Source organism: Drosophila biarmipes, chromosome 2R (assembly GCF_025231255.1).
Source record: "Drosophila biarmipes strain raj3 chromosome 2R, RU_DBia_V1.1, whole genome shotgun sequence".
NCBI classification, from domain to species: Eukaryota; Metazoa; Arthropoda; class Insecta; order Diptera; family Drosophilidae; genus Drosophila; species Drosophila biarmipes.
The window spans coordinates 9,629,662-9,646,804 of record NC_066615.1 but is presented as its reverse complement, the minus strand read 5'-3'; the positions used below and the strand labels follow the sequence as shown (position 1 = coordinate 9,646,804).

The window sequence follows — 17,143 nt, the reverse complement described above, 5'->3', positions numbered from 1 at the left end:
AGGAATGCCTAAATATTTAACTGATGCTGTGATGGGCAACGCATTTGTGTCTGCAGCCAGGCGTTGGATAAAGCCATTTTAATTAATAATCAACACTTTGCCGAATGCCACAAAATGTAATTACGCTCGGCACAGCACATACACACTCGCACCCAGGCTGCAAGGCTCGAATGGCACACACAACCTGCAACAATAATTAAAACCACGTGTGACATGAGGTCAGAGTTTAGTAAGCTCAGTTGTCCTTGCTATCGGGTTGCAGCCTGTTTGGATGCTATCTGTCAGGAGCGTTGCATAATTAGATGAGCTTTGCAGTCCACTTAATTTGCTTTTTTACCACACACCAAAAAGCATGGCGCTGAGGTAACAGGTTGTTACGGATGCAAAAAATATTTACAGCGGATATTCATCATGTATACTGTACGGAAAGGAATTTCTTAATAAATTCTTTCTTAAAACAATTTAAGAGAGTTATCAATTAAACCAAGCTGAGTTATGGCGCATAAATCGTGTATTCAATAGAGGTATGCGATAAATTTAATGCCACAAGAGGCCTGATTTAAAGCGAATGGGCTGCGATGCATTGCTTTAAAATGGTATTTAATGGCTACTAAAATTAAAAAATCTTATAGATAGGTTTGGCAACCATAGCAAACCTTACTTTCCAGGCTGTCAGCCAATCCCATTAACTTTTTGGCCCATCAATCGCAACATCTCCAAAATATTCCCCCTTTCGCACAGAAGTGAAGCGCGATTTCATGATGTCAGAACGTCAAAACAAGTTAAAAATCATTGCACTCAGTGCAATTGCGGTATTTATAATGCAGCAGAACGCGTTCGATGCAGTTCGCCTCGCTTGGCGCGATTTTCGGTCTCTGATTTCGGCAGGTTTTCCTCGTTGTTTTTCCACCGAAACCCCCTCGTTTTCCACATGTTATTTTCAGCACTTTGACAGCCCGACAGAAGTTGGGGCGAGGTCAGGTGGGTGGTAAGTGGGTGGTAAATGGGCGGGCCATGGGTGCCTGGGCTGGGTGACTAGCTGACAGGCAGGATATTAAGGCTGCCATATGGTGCAGCACGATATCAAAATCAATGTATCGACGCCACTGACAACAAAGGCTGCAATTCAGCGGAAGGCCATTCGGCGATGGCGAAGGATTCGCCGATCCAAATTAATTCACTCGCAGCGATTGCAATTAAAAATTAATTTTTTCACACAGCTCAAAGCGCCCATATTTAATGAGTAATTAATTTTCACGCAATTGCGGGGCCACAGGCCGGAAATGGGAATACGGTTAGCAGCGATACGACCCAGCATGCAGGCGGACCGGCGACCAAAGACGTGGCCAAGATAAGAGACCCAGCCCGGGAGGAAGTGCTCTTTTCTTGACGTCTCCGGCAACCAGCACATTTAAGTGGAGGAGCAGCGGCAGGGATGCAAAGGACGCCGAGTGGCGGCCAAAGCGTCTGGCCATAATGGACATGTGCCTGTCATGTTGCCTTTGTCATTGTCGTCGCCATTTCGGGGGCGGTTCTGGGTTCCGGGGGCCATAAATTTATGCATGCAGTGCATAAAATTCAAATTAAAGGAGCTGCAGCAGCGGCAGCGGCGGCAGCACATTCTGCCGGCGACAAGTACACGTTTTGACACTTTACAACAGGCCAAGTTTCATCCAAAAAGGGGACGTCAAAGCCCGCAGCCAGCTGCCAAATGGACAGGGGCGTAGATGTGGGCGGTCCTGGGCTTTGGGGACCCGTCCCCGTGCCGGGATGTGAGATGTGGGCATCCCCCAGTGCAATCAGGAGCAGCTGCTGCAGCTCAGCCAGACTGAAATCAAATGTTGCCCTGGCCGGGACTAAAAGGGCTTAAAGTGCTGCCGTCCCAAAACCCGAACTCCCCTTCTCCCCTTGCTGTGTGACATAAATTGCGACCTAATTGATTTCGCTTGGCTTTTTAAGCTACTTTCCAAAGTACGAGTAGCGGCAAAGTGTACCTACAAGCTGGCAGCTTTTCTCTCCGCTTTTCCGGCCACTTTAATTATCTGCCATCGCCATCTCTCGTCTCGTCTCGTCTCGAAGGAGGAGCCCAAAACAAAATTTATGGCTGTCACAATTTTTAATTATGTTGCCCATTGCTAGATTGAAACCACAAAGGTATCGTAAATTGCCAACTCGGGCGAGCCGGCCAGCTCGGCTCCTGCCCGGCCAATGGAAATTTCCTCATTAAGGCCGCAACAAAGCGCGCTCGCCGGACAAAAGGAGCCGGATCCTTTGTGATTCCATGCCTGATCTGCTTAACCACAGCCCGATGCCAGATACTCCGCCCTGTAATAAGCATTTCAATTGGCCCACGATGGCCCATTCGAGCACTGGCAATATGAAAGCATATTTTATTGCCACTTTGATGAGCAGCTGGATGGTTGGCTGGCTGGATGGTCGGGAAAACCAGCGAGCATTCAGTTTTAACCTATATTTTTCTAGCCCGCTGCAGCCTTTGTAATCTAGAGTAAGTGTAAATGTGTGGGCTTGGTGGGGGGTGGTCATGGACGGGTGGCTATTTCGCCCGCTTTTTCCCGGCTCCAACTAATTGCCGTTGTGTACGGTCTGGCCAAGGAGTCCAAGAGCTCTGCAAACATGCCCAAGACAATTTGGCCCACAAGGATGTAACACGGAGATGTAGCCAGATATGTAGCTGGAGATGTAGCTAGCAAGCTAGATAGCTAGATGGCTGGGATGGATGAAGGTGGGTGGACAAACACAGCATTTCCGTAAATTACACGCATTTGTCAAAACGAAACAATGCGCAAAGTGTTTATTTGTTTTAGTGAGTGCTTCTCGGCGCAAAAATGACTCGACACAAAAACAGGACACGGACGGCGGGGCTAGGGGGTCTGAAAACTGTTGCAACTTCTAATGGCTCTGCTTGTTGCAGCTCCTGCTGCGTCAGTGCAGCGCGCAATGTGGAGCAGCGATTATGCAACCACACCACTTTCACAATGCACATGCCCCATCGATCCGATTCAGGACGCAGTGCAGCAGCACAGGACTCACAGGACTCTGTGGGCCCCTTGGCGTATGCGTAATGCGAACGAACACTTTTCAATTTTCATTAACTGCAGCACCAAATTGCTTGTGTCATCTGCAGCAGCAACTGACATTCACAACAGCTGAAGGGATGGTGAAAAGCTGTAAGCGACTAAAGGATACCTGGTACTTCAAAGGTTAGATAAGGTTTTTTTTGGATAAGTCTTAAACAATGAAAAAACTAACCGACAGATAACCGACTAACTAACAGATAATTATTTCAAATGTGGTAACATAAATACTTTCGAAAAATATATTGCATTTTTCAAGGGACAATCCTGGTATTAAATGTTCAAATAGGACGAATGATAGAGGTACGCCAAGTACTATTAATACAGCTGAGAATATGTTGCATACCTTATGGGGCTATACTGGTTTTAGAACACCCGTTTATAAGTTTGTGTCTTAAGATTTGCTGCTGGGAGTGATGATTCTCTATGACTTTTGCATATTACTCAGAAATTCTTTATTATATTGAAATGCTTTTTGAGTTCGGAGCCCTTTATGCCCTATATTAAATTCAAATAAAACATTATAGCCAATATATCTTCATCTGCTGGATACCTAAGGAGTCACCGATTCTGAGGCGGCACAGTTTGCATTTGACAATCAACAACAGCCGCAGCCGAAACCATAACAAATGCCACTGCGATTGAGAGAGCAGGGATTGAATGCCGTCGGATGACAGAGGCAAGTCAAACCTGTCCGGTTTTCGGTCGCTCGTCCTGTGTCCAGTGTCCTGTGGCCAGGTTAACCGCCATTCGTGCCATCCTGCCAACGTACTTCACCAGCACTTAATAAATATGCAAAAGGCGCATTCCTGACTCTGGCAGGGAATCTGACTGATGGGAAATTTATTGGCCGCAATTAAAATTGCAGAATGATGTTTGCTTTGGCCACACACACACAGTGCAGCTTGGGCTGGTTTGGCCGATAAGCTTAATCGGCTTTTTTTCCGTCTTGGAATTTGGAGGCCGGGTATCCTTAGCCATTTCTCAGAAGCTCTTAGCCCGTGTAGTGCGTGAGCCTCCTTTCCCCATTTTGTTTTACGACCACCTCCCTAGGCTGCTCTTACCAAAAATAAGGGGCCAAAAAGAGGGCTTTCATTAAGCCGGTCGAGCAGGGAGTGTGGAGGAAAATCCTCAAGGGCGTCGGTTAAGCTGCGTGAAATGCCCCCTGATTCTTCCTGTAATGACACTTGCATCCTCGCATCCTTGCCACCTCCGAATGTAATTTGCATTTGCTGCCCCCTGTCCCTTTTTACACTTTATTTTTATTGCTGAAAACAAAACGAGAGAGAGCGAGCTCCGGGGAAAGCTCCCATCGAGTTTTCCACCTGTGCTGGGGATTTTCTGTTTCCCAGGTTCTACGTGACTGCCATCAATTTTCAGTGGCCCTGCCGCATCATTTTGCATACAAACAGATGAATGAAGCCCACTGGCTCTGCCGTTTTTCCAGGCGGGCGTCCTTGTCCCCTTAACTCGATTTTGAAATGCTTCAAAAGGCGTTATGTGCGACGACTGCTGATCACGTTGCACACCTCAGAACGATGCTTGTTGCAAATGGGAATGCTGAGTTCCGCTTTTTATGTACTTTTATTATTATTGCAAGTGTTGGGGCGGAAAGTGCGGGTGTGGTGCGGCCCCAACCGTGTGGGAAATATCCTGCGAATGTGACTGACTTCCGCAGCTGTTGCAGCACAAATTGATTTTCAATAGCTGAGTGGTTTTCGATTCAATAAAATGACACACTCGACATTGCTCCCGAAGCCCCTAGAAGAGGAGTTCCGGCCACGCGCTCGTCGGCTTCGGGCTGGTCGTCCTGTCAGAGCCCGTCTGCTTTGCGGTCGAGAAAAGTTTCGGCTCGGTTCGGTCCGGTTTCCTGAGCACAGCTTAATTCACTCCGATGTAATTAAGATTGCTTTAATTCAATTTGCATGCGGAATGTGCAAAATGAATCACCACTCTGACCTTGCCAATCTATCGAATCTGTTTTTATTGGCCTGCTGATAAATGGCCAGGACGTGTCAGGCCCAAAAGCGATTTATCAAAGGCTGCCCCCGAATTTCTGAGTTCATTTTCGCTCCCTACCGGGCTGCTTATCAATCAATATGCACAAAAAAGGGGAAAACAAGAAAAGCTAGGAAGTGGAAAGGGGAAAAGCCTTTTTACAAGACGCTTTTTAAGTCAAGTGAGGCAGTCAAGCGGGGCTTACAAAAGTTTACTGGGGCTGCTCAACTAGGCGCATGAATTTCTAATTAAAACGCCGCCGACACACACTCGTAAATACTCATTTGAGGCTGGGCCCACGCCCACGTACAGCCTATATGCAAATGTACATTATGTACGTATCACGTATACGCAGTGTGAGCCCACATTGGCTGCTATCTACTTAATTACTTGGTGGGGCGAGCGGGCGAATTATATGCATAATTTAAAGTGCATGCTTTTCCCAAGGCCCGGCAGAGTCCATTCCCCCTCCCCTCCTGGGTTTTCCGCCCCCGCCGACTCTTTTCCCGGCTGATTAACAGCTGGCAACTCTCCGTTTCTGTCTTCTGGGCAGCACAATTCACACGCAAACTTTTATTGCACTGACAAAGTGCCGCCCGCTGTGGTTTTTTGCGCCGCAGGACCGGGACTCCGCCTGATGCTCCCCTGCTCCGCCCCATCTCCTTTTGCTTCTGCGGGAAATGGAGCGGAAAATATTTGCGACAAGCGGGACACGCCAGTGCACACATCCGATCCCCCGAACCAGCATATGTGCCCAGGCGAATTTCCCACGTTTTTGTGCGCCACCAGAAAGGAAATCAAAATATTTCCGCAACTCAAATTGAAAATTGTCCATTTTTTATCTCGTTGCGGTTTTTCATCAAAACGAAAAGCCCCGTCACTTTTCCACTCCGAACACAGCCGAAATTCTATAGCCGAACGCAGTATCTGCAAACACAATCAATCGTACTTTAAAGGGCTGCAAAAATAGTTCAGTCCAAGCAATAGCTCAAAATTGGAATGAAATCTGTAGGTATAAATGTGATACAGATTTTCCCCAACCTGTTTACTGCCCTTTTGAAATTTTCCGATAAGTGCTCTTCTGTAGCATTTTTAATCCCTTTGTAGCATGTTTGGCATTCAATAAAAAGGAGCTCTTTGGGAATTTCCAATGCATACATATCAACCCTTGAGCTCGCATGACCTGCGGGGCTTCGATTTATGGAACTTCGAGTTACAGAAGTTGAACTGCGGCGGCCTCCAGGTGAGTTGGCCGTGTGTATCCGAGTGTTTGGTTAGCCCGGGCTGCTAATAAAAAATCAATTAACTTGGCCTTGGCTCGTGTTGCGAGCTTCCTGCCTGCCTGCACACGAGTCGCGCTGCTCCATGACAGGCCTAAGCCAACTTCACGGATGAAAATCGATGGCACCGGCTCACGTACTAAGTATACCCCTCGGCGGAGGTGGAGGTGGATGGGGATGGGGAGGCATGCGGCTCTATGGCTACGGCTTTGGCTAAAACCAGGCGCGATAATTGATGTCAAATGCTCGTCACATTTGTCTCCCTGCCTTCGTGTGTGTGCGAGTGCACTCGTTAATCATATAGGCGCCCAGGTGGGCGGCCCAGCAAAAGCGAGCCATGTGAATGCCAATCGAGGGGGAAACTTAATAAGCACAATTTCTGACAGAGATAGAGACGTGCAACGTGGCGTTTATTTCCCCCAGCACGGTGGCCTAGTCGGATTAAATGCGACTTAAATAAATTCGTTAGGTTTATTGAAAGCCCATCAAAAATGCACAGATAAATTGGAGGCTTTAAGTGCTGCTGGCCAGTAATGGAAAGTGGCTTTGAGCCTCAATCTGGGTTAACGAAATTTTAAAAGCCGGCCAATAAAGTAAGCAAATAAATAGGAGAGTATTTTCTTTTGCACGAGCTTTCTCAACAATTAACAATTATTTATTTAACAATTAGTTGTGGCAAAATTTAGTTCTATAAATAATGCAGAAATGCAAAACATTTAGTAACTAATTTCATTAGCGCTATCCAAAGGAGGAGTATCTGTGCCCCTACTATCATTGCTCATAGATCAAGTTGCCTTTTCCATTGTGTGGCTCGTGCTCCACTTACTTTCGGTTTATCCCCACTGTACCCCGACACGTGCATAATTAGTGTGTTGGCAGGGAGCAAAAATGGCTGGCACCCGCCTCCACCACGCAGCTCTCGCTGATTGAGTGGCACAGATTAACAAATTCGGAGCCCGGAGGCCGTGGCGGCAAACAACAAACAACAATCACAGTTGCGGTCCATGTTGGTGCGCCAAAACACAAAATACACTCGAGGCGAACAATTTAATTCGTTTGGTAAACAGGACACGGCCGGATAGAATAAGTAGTGCCGCGTGGGCGGGAGGCGGTCGGGACCTGTCTGCGCAAATAGAGGCAAGTGTTGGACCCGACTGCGTGGCAAGTAGCCGAGACCACTTCCTGTCAGGACGCAAGCCAAAGCCCTGGCAGCACCAGTTCACACACTTATTCACGGGATGTCGCACCTTGCTTATGGCGCAGGCATCCCCCTGACGTAGCCTGCCTGTCCCTGCACAGGGAGAAATTCAAGGTAGATCCCTTCTATCCTATCTGTAACATTATCATACTTCAAGCTTATATTAGGGAAACACTGTTAACATCTCATTAATATATAATAACTAAGTACACCTTATCAAAGTGCCGCCAAAAGGGATGTGGAGATCTTTTTTATACATATGTTTTCCTTATACTAATAATAAATATTAATGTCATAAATAAATAATTTATAATTATGTGTTGGTTATTTTATTATTAACGTGTATTCATTTTTGTCATGTTTCAAATTAAAAAGTATTTTCTCTGTGTAATGTTCAATATTTGATTTAAAATGTGTGAGAGATTTAATCTCAGAAGCAAAGTTATTGTCACATATTTTCAGGTTTTATAAAATGTTGGCAATATTTCAATATCATTCTATAAATCTATCAATTAATGTAATGCTTACTCCGTTTTAGGGAAATAAAACTGACTTAAAGCCAATTGAAGAAAATTATATTAAAAATATATTTTTACAGGTGGAGAATAATAATACTTAAAAAGGATATTTAAATGCAAGTAGTATTTAAAAAGCATATTTAAAAGCAAATAATACTTAAAAAGAATTTTTTTATCTATAACAAAAATATTTATTTTACAAGTTAATTATTTGAAATGTAAATAACTATCTTATGAAAGCAACTATAGAAGGGAATGCTTAATAGTTTTTAAAAAGCATATTTTTAATGCAATAAAAAAAATATTTCTTTTACAAGTTAATTCTTTGAAAGCAACTATAGAAGGTTATGCCTAATTTGTATATAAGATAGCTATCAAAAATCATGTTCTTCAACAAATATATAACTTTTGTAAGATAGTTGAACAACCCAAAAGGCTGACGTTTTATTGGCCATGGGTTTCATTCCGTGTGACTGAATGCCTGCCCGGGGTGTCAGTTCGTCCAAGGGAAGAAACTTTTAATGCCGGCGGGTCGCGGCCATAAAAGTAATCATTTGTCATTGTCAAGCGCTGTGCAAGCTGCAGCCCAGGAGCTGCCGGGGAAATCGTGGAAACCAAGGAAACACCTCCTCGCCTCTTGGTCACCTGCCAAATCGCTTTAACCGAGGGCCCTTAAAGCGTTTGGCGAACGGAAGATGCTCTCATTAATATGCAACACTATCAGCGGACTCCGCCGCCTGTCGCACTTGCAACATGGTTTTCAATTATTTAAATTTTCATTAAAACGCCTGAGCAAAAAATGAAGGTGAGGCAGCGGCAGAGGCGGAAGCAGAAGATGCTGCTGCCAAAACTCAACCCGGATTCAGTTCGTTGGCTGGGCCTGTTTTACTGTTCCCGCTCTTGCTCCCGCTCCCGATCCCGATCCCGTGGCCTCTGCCCTCTGCCAATTTCGTGGCCTACTCGGAAATTTCGAAAAGTGTTAAAATCAGCACAAAGAGCAGCTGAAAAAACCAGGCGGTGGCTGTGGAATAGCCGGGCGGGGAAATGTTGCCGGGAAAAACTGCTGAAAATGCAAAGCTTGGCGGAATTTATTAAAAGGCCAAGCCAAAGAAAGTGCAAAATTGCTTTTGATAAAAAAGCGAGAACGAAACCGACGACAGCTGCCAGCGGTGAGTCGGGGATTCAGGAGATCGGGGACTCGAGGATTCTGGGGATTCAGGGGATTCGGGGCATTCAGTGGCTGCGATGCGCCCACTCGTGTTGCTGAGTTGCCAATATTGCAAATTGCATAAATGAAGTATTTTTGGTCTGGGGCTCTGGAGCTGCTCCTGCTCCTGCTCCGCACTTCCCACTCCCCAGCCACACTATTTGAATTTCCGACTACCTGATCTCTCTGGTTTCCCAACTTGGGCCCCGCCGGCGTAGCAAAAACTTTCCCTATTCCCTGCCAGCCTCACAGACCTGCACACACACAGTGTACACGTAATGGCTGGCGGAGCTCCCAACTCCTCCGCATCCCTATTCGCAGTGCAAGTGCAGTCAGGGAGTGCTGGCCTGGAAGGCATAATCCCAATGCCAAGTGCCAATAAGTCAGTTATAAATTTGATGTAAAATTAAGCAAGCGGCCAGGACACACAGGCTCCTGCTTCGACGCCCCGCTCCGGCACCGACAAATTGCTCGAAGGGACTCGCTGGCATCCTTCATACATTGTGCTCGGCTTTTGGCCTCAGTCAAGGGAGTAGAATGTGCGGAAAGGATCACAGGGTCCTCACACTTAGGGAAAAAGGGTTCGGTTAGGGATGAATGAAAGTTCCTAACAAGAAAAAAGTTAAGATACGGAACAAAATATTAAAGCGTGATCTTATTATGCTTCGATTTAAACTAGTACCTTTAACAATTTAGAAGAAATGTTATGCAAAAACCATTAAAATCTTAAAGGAAAACTAGGAATAATAACATATATGCTTTGAAAATCAAATTAATTTTTAGTCGAAAAAAAATAATACTTTTGTTTTTGTTAGAAGAACCAAGTAAAACAATACATACCTTCTACCTTTAAAGGATTATTTAGTAAATTCAGAGAATTGATCCAAAGATTGCTTGTCACTTTTGGCTTGGATTGACCCACACCCACAACAGAGTTCTTATAAAACTCAAATACTTTCCCTATTTAAAAGCTTTCCAAGAACCATAATAACTATACGCTAAAGGAGAAACCTGCCCTCAAAAAAATCAAATAAACCACCTTCTGAAATCTTTATTTAAAAGCAATAAACTCTACCGAAACGAAGAGAATTCTTACCCACCAAAAATTTTAGCTGGCTAAAGAAGCTCATTAAAAGAAACTCTTTAAGTGCGATGGTAAACTGGAGGAAGTTTCTAAATTTCAGAGCTTGTTCGCTGAGTGTTTCGGGGCTGCAGCTGCAGCTTGTTAGCGTAACGATGCCAGAGGAGGGGCGGGCAAACACCCCCGAACACACACATTCCGGCCAAGATGTGGACGTGGCTGGAACACCCGCATGTGCCCGCCTTTGGGCTCCCGGGCATCTTGGCCTGTGGGCCCGGCAAATGCGTCCTTGTCGGACTCAAACTCATATTTTCGGGCATCGTTACGAGTCTGCCACAAGCAGCTCACAAATATTTGCGGGCCGCCAACCTACAGCACACAGCACATAGTATTCAGCATTCAGCATACAACATGCAGCATGGACTGCAGGCGATTTGGGGCGTGGGTTTAATAATAGTACAATTTATTGATTAAAGTTGGGCTGGCCAAGGCGACTTTCGGGGCTCGTTCCGGGCACGACATAATATTATTATATGTTAACCCAGTCCCCAGTCCCTGCCTGCTGACAAATTGTTTTTGCTCCTCGCCTGACATATTTATGATGTTGTCCAGGGTCAAATAGTTCTATTTACACTTTCTGCCAGTCATTTCTTTTTATCGATTCGCCGCTGCCTGGAAAGCGCCTGCCACTTGCAAGTTTGTTTTCCCCCAAAGTTTTTGTGGCCGGCAAGGGCTGGCAAATACGAATTACAAATTTATGGACAAGAAAATAGACTTTTTGGACTAGTCTGATTTCGGAGAGATAGCGGCTGGCAAACTTGCTCGGTCGAGTTCTTAATCGATTTCGTGGCTCAGAAAGCAATTTGGAAATAGAAATCCGGGAACTTAAGTTGATAGATTAAATTTTCAGGAGATCAGCGCGATGCAGTATCCGCTTTAAGAGCTTTTATCTTTGGGGTCAGGGACTCCCAGTTTTTCTATACGTCTGGTAATAGATGTGAAATGGACTATGTATGTTTAGTATACCACCTAGATTTTTACAAATATTTTAAATATATTTGAACTAAATTCAGGCTTCTAAGGGATTTCTTTTAATCCTTACATTTTGTGCACAATTGCTTGTCTACTGTCAAAGCGAAATAAAGCTATTCTCGGAACTCTTTTAATTTTAAAGAGGCTAAGTACTATTACTCCGAGTATCCTTAAGCATATTGTTCCACTCGGAATCGGCGCCCTGAGCACTTTCCATGCTTCGCTTTACCCACTGCCACTTTCTTTCTCCCTTTGCACCGAACCACTTGCAGCATTAGCGCTGCTTTGAAATGGATGCGGCAATTAAAAGCCATCATCAGATAGCCCCGGCACTCCCACTTTGCTCCAGCAGCAATTGGTAATCAAATAGTTTGGCCATGGACGACTCCATCCATGCAGGAGGATCCTCCGCCGGCCTTTGTCTCCGCTGCCCCACGTTGTAATGGCTCATTCTGCTCCGGCGGATGGCCAACGAAACTATATCATTGACTGCCAAGAACCGCCGGCAGCATTGCCATTAAAACGTAAGCTGATATAACGCGCAACATTCTAGCAAATGGAATGTTTTCATCTTCCTCACTGCCACTTTCGCACTTTCCCAGGCCCCTCGCCCACCTACCTCCCAACTTTCCCCGCCCATTACAACACTATTTCTATCCTATTCCCCTGTTTATGGCCCTGCGGGCGAGGGCGAAAGTGAAAGTGGGAACGAGAGTGTCAAATTTCCGCTTTCAGCGCCAGCTGCATCGGTTGCCTCGAGGGTTTTGGGGGTGCTGGGGCTGCTTTTCGGGGGCTTCTGGTCTTTGGCCGGGGGTGCAAACACTCTCTACTAAGCAAACAGTTGTCAATTTCTGGCAGGGCAAATATTTTTTCCCATTTCGCCTTTTCGCACTTCAAGAGGCTCACTTGGCCCGCACTTCTGTTGACTTCTATTCCATTCTTCTGTCAAATGCTAATGGTTGTAGTTGCACTTCTCCTCCTCCAGAGCTCCTCGCCAGCTGCAGCTTTATTGGATTCGGCCAGATATTGGCAAGGCGAGCTGCGAGCTGCGAGCAGCGAGGCGACAAGGTGACAGCGTTTTCCACCAGAGTTTTCCGCTCGGCGGCTTGAGTGCTTCCCGCCGGAAGTTCCGCCGCGAAACATCGAATCGAATTAAAACTTGGCCAAAATCGTTTTCATAATCAAATCGTCTTCTGGCTCAAGGCAATCAGGCGCCCGAGCGTGATGAGATGATTTCGAGTGGGTCAAAGGGGATGAGTTGAAAAGAAACTGAGAAGAAAAATGGCTGAAAATGGCTTATGTACAGCATACAAAATGTAATTGAAAAGGCTTTAATTAAACGCTTTAAAGCACTAATAGATAGAAAAAATGTATATTTCTGCTTGAAAAGCATAAATAATTGAAGGCCCATCAATAAAGTAAGCACCAAATAAAGAATCAATTGTATATATTTGAGCTGCCAGAGAAAGACAATTAATTTGAATATCAAGAGATAAATCATCAACGAATGACAGTGAAATAAAATATCAATTATAAATTTAGCAAGCTGACAAAGTAGTTCGATTGATGAATCAGGCACTAATAAAATATTCTGAAATTTGCAAGTGCAAACTGCATTGCAAGGGTTTCAAGGAGTTAAGGGGGAGAAACTTATGGCGATATGGCAAAAGTTATGATAATGAAGCCAGATTACAGCGACTTTTATTGGCTCGTAAACCCGAGTACCTCGTAGCACTGAGTTATGGAAGTCTGGCGGTGAATGGCACGTTGTTTTTCACGGTGCATGGGGATGGATGGTTGCAGATACCTTCCCTGGGCGCATTCAGCCGTGCAGGTCTCGCACTGACAACACATGTTCAAATGTTCAAGAACAATGACACTCAGAGCCACTCAACTGGATGTTTGTAAACGCTGCTCAGGCACAAGGACCAAGGACCTCTCTGCCAATAAGGATGAGCAGTAAGCAGCAAGCAGTAGGCGAAAAGGAGGCCTGGCTGCCACCAGACGCAGTGCATCCATGGATGGGCAGGAGCAGGGGATGGGGCACAATACCAAGAGGCGGCAGCCAAGAGATAAACGCATATAAAACACGAGCTCAGCCGGGAGAGAAAGAGCAGCTCGAGCGGCGAAACAAAAGCTGTAAAATTCAGTGCAACGCACTCGACACATCCTTTCTTCCACCGCCCCCTGTCACCGTCACATGTGTGTGGCGGTGGGCGTGGCTGTGGGTGAGTCATTTAGTGCAACGTGGGGCACTCGGAAGCGACGAGGTTGAGGTTGGCAGGACTAGCAGGATGGCAGGATGGCAGCCTGTCAAGCTGGTTTCACTATTTTCTTTTTCTCTGTTTTTTGTTTTTTTCGAGATTGTGCGATATCCGGCATGTGAAGGATGTTTGCACTGATGCTTCAGCCCCTGCTCCTCGCTCCTTGTCCCTTGGCCCCCTGCCACTTTTGCCCCTCAGCCGTTAGCATGTTAAGTTGCGATTATAGGCTGTTAGTGTAGCTGGCGATGACGAGGCCTCAGCCCGCCTAGCCGATGATTGAGCAACAGCAGCAGCCGGCAAGTCGCAGTCACCGCCAGCCTGACTACACTCAAAACAAAGGTATCAAGATCAAGCATAGATATTTTTAAAATGAGCCCAACACACAATTCCTTGAACTTTCTTCTGAATCTTTCATTGTAATAAAACAGAATGTCTACATTATTTGATTGGAAAACATAATACAGGATGGTTGTTTTTTTAAATTAAGTCCCAAATGAAATGTTAAAATTAGTCATTTTTAGAAAGTTAAAAACATATTTTTAAAATTTTTACAAATTTAAAATGTGTAATAAAAATCAAAATTAATAATATTTTTAAACCACCACTACTTAGAGTTCCTCAGAAAAATTATGTATTCTTATTATAATAATTATGTATTATGTATGGGACATTTTTGGAAAATCAGAAAAAATCGTTTTCAATCTATAAATTAATTATCAAATAAGTTTAACATCATAGGTATTCTACTTCTGTTTATGATTTATACATTGTAAGATTAATTAAATTATTAAAATAAATGTTTGACCATTGTTCCTTCAAACTCCTTCATTTTGTTAATCAGTGCCACCCATTTGGTGCCAGTTCCTTATGGGAAAGAATATAAATATTTTTAGAAGACTTATCGCTGAGTTTAATTCTGTGGCACACCGGACCATTTCAAAATAATAAAAAAAAAAACGGGACTTAAATTTAAACTTTGAAATTTAAAAATCTTTTTCTTCGAGTGTAAGGGCGAACAGATTTGCATTCTCAATTGGACCACTGGAGGGCCGACAGCATGTTTGTTTTTGCTGCTGCAGCTGCTGCTCCTCGTCCTGCTGGATTGTGGAATGCGGAATGTGGATCATGTGCGACTGACAAGAGACCTGATCAGGGGCCCTGCCAATATTAGGGCCGAGTCATTTGGCCCTGCCACTGACTGGCAGACCCAATCCCAATTAGTTTGTTTAGGCATTCGATTGCTGCTGTCGGCGGAGCCATTCATAACGGACTAATTAGGGGCTTAAAAAGTCAATCCTCCCGATAAAACTCGTGCGCTTAGTGGGCGGAATGCGGGCGGAGCGCTCATTAGCTATTCATTTATTAATCGCATTCGCCACTCGAGCTCGAGCTCGAGCTCGATGGCCGATTGAAATTCCAATTTATTCGCCGCCCGTCCCGCGCCGCTTCATTGTTAATTTCTCAATTTAATTTAGTCCGGCCCGCCACTCCGGCCAACCCAATGCAGATGTCAGCATAATCGCATTGAGTTGTCATTAGTGTGTGACATTAATTAAGTTAATCGCCATGAGCGGCGGCGAGAGCAAAAACAACGTCAACAAGGCTTGCGTGCGTGAAACAAGTAGAAAATCGAAAATCCAATTAAAGCCAGTCCATCGGTCAGCCGGTCAGTCAGTCATTCAGTTGGTCACTCAGTCAGCCGGTTGACATGTCAGTTGCTGGGAGTATAGACCGATTTCAGGTCCGATTGCACCTCATAGGCCCATCATTAATTCACATTCGAGGGCGGGCTTAAGGCTAAATATAGGCCTGGGATGGCAACCCCACTTAGGCACCACTCGCACCTATTCACAATAATAAATAATAGTAAATAAGCAACAATTCGATTCCGAGGCCTTGGGCAGAAGTGATTTATGTGTTCTGCAAGCGCTTTTCGGCCTTGAAATTTCGAGTGTTTTCCATAATTTCACGGGCAATTTGCCTTTAGCCGGCCATACAAAGTCAATTGCGCGTTAGCACTCGGGGTGTGTAACGTAATTGGATTAGGTTTATGGGTTTTGTCTAATAAATAAGCTCAAGGAGCGCTGTTATGGAGACTGAGCCAGCCCTAATGTCAAAAGCCTCAGTGGATCTCGACACGTTTGGGGCTTAACCCCAACGAACAGCTGCCAAACGAAATGAACTCCTCGGCGACATGTTTGCGGTTCGTTCAATTATGCTGAGCGAGTGCATTAATATTTTATTCATCGCTTCTGCATCCAGACCCAGAGCTTCTTCCTCTTATTTTCCAGAGTGGCTTAATCAATAAGACCGATGCAGCTGCACACGCACATGGAGATAGCGTACACAGAGGAAAATATGCTCGGACTTCGCTCAGATAAATTAAAAATTTATTTTAATTTTTAATAATTTTTAAATGCTTGGGTTTTTAATACTACTAATTTGAAAAGCTTTATATGCTATGCTTACCATAGCAACATCAAAATATTAGTATTTTTTAGTATTTAAAACTATTTATCACTTCATTTATTATAGTAACGTTTAGACATATTGGGACTTTTATTTAAAATTTATTAGAAAAGAGGGGTTACAAGATCAAATATATACCCTGATTTTAATTTATCATAATAAATAAGTGGTAAAATATTTTAAATACCAAAGAGTACTAGATACGCATTTAGTATTTTTTAATGTAATAAGCTCTCCCTTTGTCACATTTTCCGGAAAACCCATAATTCGAGTAGTGCAGTGAAAAGTTGCTGAAAGCCAACACGGAAAACCGAGGTTTGCCCCGTCCTGGGCATTCATTATTCAGCCCCAGCTGGCATAAACGAAACCAATGCCGGCTGCATATGGCCAGTGATCCGAGCTCGCATCTCGGAACAGATTTCGTATGCAAAGGGGGAAAACTTTTTAAAGTCGAGACATTTGGCAGGCAAACTTAAAGTGAAGCGTGGCCAAGTAGGAGCTGAGTAAATGGCAAGGACGCTCCCAGCTCCATGAATATTTCAAGCCATCCGAAACTCACACGCACACAGGCACACATGAGTGGCGCAGCCACCCACACATGTGTGTAATCCTGGCGCTGAAAAGTATGCAGCGGGAAGGCTCCTTCGCTGTCGTCGCTGCTTAAGCGCAAACAAATCATACGGCACTTTGCCGCAGCAGACAATTGAAAGTGTGTGGGTGAAAGGATACAGCCTTGCCCATATGTGTGTGTGTGTATCTATGTGTAGCTGGGATGATGCCACAAAGTGCACTCGAGCATCAAGAAATGAAAATACTATTTAAGCCATTTTATCAACATAATCGTAAATCATTTTGCACTTTTCGCATAAAAGTCGCCGTCGTCCTCGTCCTCGCTGGCACTGGCGCTGCCGCTGTCGCAATAAAGGACCAATTGTCTAGTGCATATAATTTGTTATTGGATTTGAGCAGCTGCTCCCCAAGTCCGGGTGTCCTGGCCGTCC

At 44.8% G+C, this 17,143-nt stretch overlaps 1 protein-coding gene across 1 annotated transcript in view; it reads right to left on the bottom strand.

Moving 5' to 3' along the window:
- The window catches only part of LOC108026628 (uncharacterized), a 59,642-nt gene that overhangs the window by 19,910 nt on the left and 22,589 nt on the right, over positions 1 to 17,143 (bottom strand). The window lies entirely within an intron of this gene.